This window comes from Tamandua tetradactyla, chromosome 26, assembly GCF_023851605.1.
Source record: "Tamandua tetradactyla isolate mTamTet1 chromosome 26, mTamTet1.pri, whole genome shotgun sequence".
Classification (NCBI taxonomy): domain Eukaryota; kingdom Metazoa; phylum Chordata; class Mammalia; order Pilosa; family Myrmecophagidae; genus Tamandua; species Tamandua tetradactyla.
The window spans coordinates 1273-8924 of record NC_135352.1 but is presented as its reverse complement, the minus strand read 5'-3'; positions in this window follow the sequence as shown (position 1 = coordinate 8924).

The following is a 7652-nucleotide window of genomic DNA, read 5'->3' as shown; positions in this document are numbered from 1 at the left end:
CGGGGCGGGGCGACGGGACGCGTGCGTGGCCTCCCAGCAGGCCCCGCCTCATCCGGAACCGACCCGCAATGTCCATCAGACCCCACCTTGCGTCCCGCTTCCGGGTCTCCCCTCCCTTCGCCCCCTCTCCTGAGCCCTCCCTCCTGGCATCTGGTCATGCTCCCTGCTTTTATTCTTATTTTATTTTATCGTTTATGTACTCGTTTGTGAACACACACGTAAAACACTTGCCTTTCTCTGATTTTGTGGCCATTTTGGTTGGCTTGTAAACCTGTCGTTTGGATATATCCATATATTTTTTTCAAGTACTGGCCTCAGTTTCTGTCACTAATGGGAATTTTCAGGTTTTTTTCCCCCCGATCTGTTAGTGTGTGCGCCTGTGTGCGTGTATCGGTGTGCAAGCTGGTTTTCCTAGTTAGGCGCGTGTCAATCTTCTCTGGATCGAACCTCGCAGGTCTAAGGACTTTCCTGTCGAGAAGGTGTCTGTTTGGAGAACTACTTTGGTTCATATTCTCTCCCTCGTTGCTTTGACTAATGGCTTACTATTTTTATGTTCTAATATTTTCTAAAATGTGGGGGAGGGGGGTGTGGACTTCCTGGCAATGTGGGACGGAAATCCTAGAATTGAGCTGGGACTCAGCATCAAGGGATTGAGAAAACCTTCTCGACCAAAAGAGGGAAAAGCGAAATGAGACAAAATAAAGTGTCAATGGCTGAGATTCCAAACAGAGCTGGAGAGGTTATCCTGGAGGTGATTCTTATGCATTAACTAGATAGCACCTTGTTAGTCAAGATGTAGTGGGGAGGCTGGAGGGAACTGCCTGAAAATGTGGAGCTGTGATCCAGTGGCCATGTCTCTCGAAGATAATTTTAGGATGATATGGCTGTCGCGGTGTGACTGTGTGGTTGTGAGAGCCTTGTAGGGTCTAATGCTCCTTTTGTCTAGCTTATCGTCGGACAAGTAAAACACATGGATTTAAAATAAATAAATAACAAGGGAGACGAATGTTAAAATAAATTTAGTAGCTTGAAATGCTGGTGGTCGGTGGAGGGGAGGGGTAAGGGGTATGGTACATAGGAATGTTTTTCTGTTTCCTTTTCATGGCTTTTTCTGAACCGATGCCGATGCTCTGAGAAATGATCACGAGGACGAATATGCAACTATGCGTATTATAGTGTGAGTTATTGATCATATAACGGAATGATCATATGATAAGAATGTTTGTGCTGGTATGCGTCTATGTATCGTAAATAAAAAATAAATTAACTTAAAAATGTTTCTAAATTTAAAAACGCGGGGGAGCGTTCGAGAGGCTGTTCTGGAGGCGACACCTAAGCAAGTCCAGCTGCGTATTGCTATTCTCGGATGTTTGCCTGACCCCCAACGGGCATCATTCCTGCCGACCACCGTCACAGAAACACACGGGGCTGATGGTGGAACTCCGCAGTCTGCTCTGTGACCCCTCGTTGCGGTGTGCTTTGAAATCCATTGCTTTCTTTGTATACGTGTTACACTTCACGACACAAAAATCAATTTTAAAAATCCAATAAAATGATGTTGGGGGAGGGGATCGTGGCTTGGTCTCTTTGTTTCCAGCATGTGCTCGTTCTCCGGTTCGTTCACTTGGGCCGTTTTCAGGCTTGTCTCCTTTCTGTTATCTTTCATTTTTATTTTTATCTCGTGTCCGTGTGTTTCTTAAATCTCAAGAAGGAAGAACGGATTACTGAGTCTCTTTTCTAAAATCTGTGGTGGTGGTTCTTTGTCCAAAGCACTGCTACTCCAGAATTTGAGGTTGATTTGCAGTTCATGCGATTGCTAAAGTCGGTGATTTTCCTCCTTGAAATGGAAGGGACTCTCAGTCTGGGCCTGTACTTTTCCTTCTGGTGAGATTTTGTTGTTGGCTGCGGTGGGTCACTTAGATTTCTTCCTCCTCTCTCTCTCTCTCTGTCTCTCTCCCCCTCTCTGTCTCTGTCTCTCTCTCTCTCACTTTCTCTCTCTCTCACACACACACTCTATCTCTCACTTTCTCTTTCTCTCACTTTCTCTCTCTCTCCCCCTCACTTTCTTTCTCTCTCTCTCTCTCACCTCCTCCCTCCCTCCCTCTCTCCCCCTCTCCTCTCTCTTTCTCCCTCATCGGTATGACCAGTGGTTTATTACTTTTGCGTGTTAAAGCTTTAAACTACATAAATAAGTGAAAGATCGCGGGCCCTTTATTTTGGTTGCCCTCTTTTTTTAATCTTTCATTTTGGTTTGTGTATGTTTGTGTGTGCATGTGTGCGTGCGTGTTTCTCAAATCTTAAGGAGGGAGCAGAGACGATCCCTGATCGGATGTTCCTGGTGCTGCTTCAGGTTTCTTTGGCTCAAGGTTCCCGGTGGGACGTGATAAGCATCGGGGGCCCGAGGAAACCGTGCTTCTTCCTCTGGGCATTCTTCTCAGCTCTGCCCCCTCTCATCCAGCAGGAGCGATTGAAGAGTCCCCCGTGACCCGGGCGTGATGGCCGTTGCACATCACACCAGGCCGACCCGACATATATGTATATATATATTTTAATGATGGCTTCATGATTTCCGTGTGCATGCGAGTTTGTGTGTGTGTCGGTTGCGCTTCTTCTAACTCGGCGTGTGCTGATCTCTGCAGTTGAGCGTTACAGGCCTAAGGGTTTCAAGAAAACCCTGAATGTCCCCTTGGTGCGTACAGGCTCTGTAGAGAAGGTGTCTGTTTTGAGTCAGCCCCCAGCCCCGGTTTCATTAGGGTTTTTGCTTTTTTTGTTTGTTTGTTTGTTTGTTTTTTGCTTTTAGTTATATAAAACACATTAAAAAACAGAGGCTTGAACAGAGCAAGCAAGCTCACCACCCTCCCCCTGTCTGCGTGGGACATGACTTCCAGGGTTGTGGGTCTTCCTGGCCACGTGGGTCAGAAATCCTGGAATGAGCTGAGACTCAGCATCAGGGGATTAAGAAAATCTTCTCGACCAACAGCTGGAAGAATGACATGAGACGAAATAAAGTATTAATGGTTGATAGATCCCAAACAGAGTCAAGAGTTTACCCTGGAGGTTATGCTTATGCATTAAATAGATATCACCTTGTTAGTCAACGTGTAGTGGAGAGGCTGGAGGGAACTGCCTGAAAATGTGGAGCTGTGTTCCAGTAGCCGTGTTGCTTTTCTACCTTGGCAACGGATGAGTAGAACATATGGAATAAAAGTAAATAACAGGGAGAACAAATGTTAAAATAAATTTAGTTTGAAATGCTAGTGATCAATGAAAGCGAGGGGTAAAGGGTATGGTATGCATAATCTTTTTTTTTCTGTTTTTGTTCGGTTTCTTCTTCTGTTGTCTTTTTATTTATTTCTCTGAATTGATGCAAACGTTCTAAGAAATGATGAATATGCAACTAAGTGATGATATCGTGAATTACTGAGTAATATGTAGAACAAATGATCACATGTTAACGTTTTAGTTCGTTTGTTGTTAAATTTTTTAAATTAATAAATCACTAAATTATAAAAAAAAGATGTAGTGGAGAGGCTGGAGGGAACTTCCTGAAAATGTGGAGTTGTGTTCCAGTAGCCATGTTTCTTAAAGATGATTGTATAATGCTATAACTTTCACAATGTGACTGTGTGGTTCTGAAAACCTTGTGTCCGATACTCCTTCTATCTATCTTATCAACAGACGAGTTAACCATATGGAATAAAGATGAAGAATAGGAGGAACAAATGTTAAAGTAAATTTAGATTGAGATGCTGGTGATCGGTGAAGGGGAGGGGTGGAGGGAATGGTCTGTATTAATTTTGGTCTGCTTTCTTTTTATTTCTTTTTCTGAATAGATGCAAATGTTCCAAGAAATGATCATGATGATGAATATGAACTATGTGATAATACTGTGAATGATCAAAAATTATGAATGTTTGCATTTGTTTGGTGGGTTTTTTTGGTATTAAAAAAATTAAACATTAAAAAAAAAAGAATCACTGAGATAAAACAAAAACAAAAAACAGAAATAACAACAACAACGACAACAAACCAGAGGCTCGTGTTCCCAGACCGAGGCCCTGGAGCCTTCTGCCCATCCAGTCTCTGAGACGCCAGAGTTTCAAAGAGGGAAGGAGTTGATTACTAGGTGCCTAGTGGGAGAGCAGATGGCCTCATACCCCAGATCTCCCTCTCTCTGAACTGCAGTAGTTCTGATGATTTTATTAACCAAAACAGATTGGCTGAGTTTCAGATGATGACCACAGTCACCCCGGGTGACACAATTAGATGTGATCTATCTAATGAGTGAGCTTGTGTCGATTGATCAGATGCTTCATCACAGGTGAATGTTAAGAAATTGCACCATCACTTAACATTGTAATATTATAAAGGTAAAAAATATGACGTTACACACACCATAAAAGCAAGCGCTTTCGTCACGTGGAACACCACGATGAGGCCTAGGAGGCCTGTCGGTCAAAGTCTTAAGCTACCGGGCATGTCAGGCGGTCCTGTTTGGGTTAAGTGAAGGCCAGTTTGGACTTGAGGGGTGGGTTAGTTCATTGCGGGTGGGCTGGGGGGTAGCTGTCTTTAGTGAAATACAGTTGAAAAGCCGGATCGCTGGGTCTAAATGAAGGCTAATCACAAGGACTTCATGTTCACGGGGGCAGAAGATGGAAGCTACGCCGACACAGGCAGCTGGGTGACAGTTTAGAGATGTCAGGTGTCCCTCTCTGTCTACGCCAATGTGCCAGAAGGTGAAAAGGAACATCTACATGAGGATGTCAGCCCCCTAAACCATCCCTTAGACTCCGATTTGCCGGTTACAACTGAGCCTTTAGCTCATTGGTCTCAAGTGTGTGTTCACTTTCTGTGATTTCACTCCATCGTTCGGGCCCGTTTTCACGGTTGCCTTCTCGCTACCATCTCTCATTCGGATTATTGTCATATTTTAACTTTCCGTCTGCAGAAGGAAGCCGAGATTATTGAGATGGACCCGGGTCAGAGGTTGGGGGGCTAAGTAGGGTGTCCAGCCCTCCCGCCGCTGCCAGTCCACGACGGTCGGCGGGCGCCACCACGCGGCTCCTCTTCTATGGATGGGGCCCGCCAGTTCGACCCTCTCAGGGGAGCGTCCGGTCGAGGAGGAGGGGCTCGGTCCGCGGTGTGGGCGTGGCTTGGGAGCAGCGTGCCTGTGGGAGGGGTGGGGCCACGGAGGCCCCATCTCTGCGGCCGGGCCGGTGTGGAGGTTGGGCAGGATGACTGGCCAGATGGGCGGGGCGGGGCGGGGTGGGGCGACAGGATGTGCGCGAGCGCGGCCTCCCAGCAGGCCCCGCCCCATCCGGGCCCGCCCGCACCTTCTGTCCCACCCGACCCTGCGTCCCGCTTCCGCTTCTGGGTCTTCCCTCCCTTCACCCCCTCTCCTGAGCCCTCCCTCCCTCCTGTCACCTGGCCGTGCTCCCTGTTGGAAGTCGCCCTTGTTGGATGTTGAATGTTCTTCAGGCTGCTTCAGCTCTTCTTGGCCTTAAGGTCCCCATGGCCTGACTGGGCCCAAGTTTTTCGGTTTTGCTTTATTTATTTATTTTTTATTGACACACACGCACGCACGCACGCGCGCGCGCACACACACACACACACACACACACACACACGCGCGCGCGCGCACACACGTTGATATTTCTTTCAGTGTCCAGTGTCAGAAAGGAAAACCTAAAATCCTGTGTCAGGTGGAAAAACCTAAAATCGTGGAACTCTGAAATCTGTTCTCTAACCGATTGTGGTGGTGTGCTTTGAAATTCATTGCTTTTTTTTGTATATATGTTGCATTTCACAATGAACGATGAATTTTTAAAAAGTTACATAAAGGTGGGGGAGGGGATTGTGGCTTGGCCCAATTGTTTCCAGCATGGGCTTATTTTCTGGTTCATTTCTATGGGCCCTTTTTATGGTTGTCTTCTGTCTATCTACTATCTTTCATTTTCATTGTGCGTGTGAGTGCGCGTGTGCGTGTTTCCTAAATCTCCGGAAGGAAGCACGGATCGCTGAGTTTGTTTTCTAAGATCTGTGGTAGGGCTTTGCCCGAACAACTGTTCCTCCGGAGAGAGAGAAGGGAGCGTGGTGAACGGTACCATGACCTGCGAACTGGGCCACACCGAGGAAAAGCAGGTGTCCTGGAGCTTTCGCGGGCTGTTGGGGATGATGTCATCAAAAAATTTTAAAAACATAATTAAAATAAAATAAATAGAAAAGTGGAGCCCGGGGCTCGGGCCAGTTCTGTGGTCAAGCGGCCTGTGGGAGGGAACAAGGAGGCTGAAGGAGGCTCGCCCCAAGGGAATTGTTCTGAGCTTAGGCCTCTTTCTGTTGTTTGCTTGTTTGGGGCCCCATTTCCTGTAAGTCTTGGACCCCAAGCCATGCTTTCCTGAAGTCCGATGGCCTCCGGGTAGGCTGCTCTTTCTGACCATCCTTCCTTCATTGGTGTTACTGCAGCACCCTTTGTTGAATATTTTGTTGTTTGTTTTGGGGAAGCTCATGGGCCGGGACTCGAACCCAGGCCACCCGCATGGCAGGCGAGAAATCTGAGGCTATTTACTTTTTTTTCCAGATGGGGAAGCGGAGACTTAGGCAAACCAGATAACCTACCAAAGATAAGATTGCTGGCTAGTGGTCATGACGTGCATGTCTGACTCTGAAACCTTAATTTTCAGGACTCCACTTTGACCTTGTAGGAGAAAGAGGGAAACGTTCTCAACTCTGTTGCATTCCCTACACGTCCTTCAGTACCTGAATCCACATGCCGCTCCTCCTCCCCAACCTTGCCCTTTATGTTCCGGTAACACAGACCTACCTGTAATTTCCCTGAAGTCCTGTTTTCCCTGGGCCTTTATTGATGTTTTCTTTTAACCAAAATTTTATTTACTGTGCTACTACTATACCAGTCTAGCTGGCTTAATCTTATTCATTTTTTCAATGTTTTCAAGTTTCAGTTTAAACAGTTGCTCTTCCTTGCTCCTATTACTTTAAAAAGATATTTCAATTGACGAAACAACATACAAGCACAAACATTCTTCACATATGAACGTTCCATACTTGGTGTACGATCAGTGGCTGGCTCACAATATCGTCCCATAGTTGTGCCTTCATCACCATGATCACTTTTTTTGAACATTTGCATTACCCTAGAAAAAGAAATTAAAAGGGAAAAGGGAAAAAAAAAACCCCTCAGACATATCGTACTACCCTTAGCCCTCCCCCTCATTGACCCCTAGTATTTCCACCTACCCAATTCATTTTAACCTTTGTCCCCCATTATTTGCTTGTTTTTTCTAACTTTTTAGTGTATAATATAACATACATACAAAGCAAAGAGAGAAAGAAAGCGGTAGTTTACAGAACACCCTTTGACAGGTAGTCACAGAACAGATTCCAGAGTTTATCATGGGCTACATACCATCATCTCAGATTTTTTTCTTCTAGCTGCTCCAGAAGATTGGAGGGAAGAAGGACTATATGCATTTTTTTTTTTTTTAAAGGAAAGACAGAGAGAAGGAAGGAAGGAAGGAAGGAAGAAAGGGAAACATTTTTAAACATTTTCTTGTTTTATTGTATTCTGTTTCTCCGTTTTTGTTACATGGGCTGGGGCCGGGAATCGAACCGAGGTCCTCCGGCATAGCAGGCAA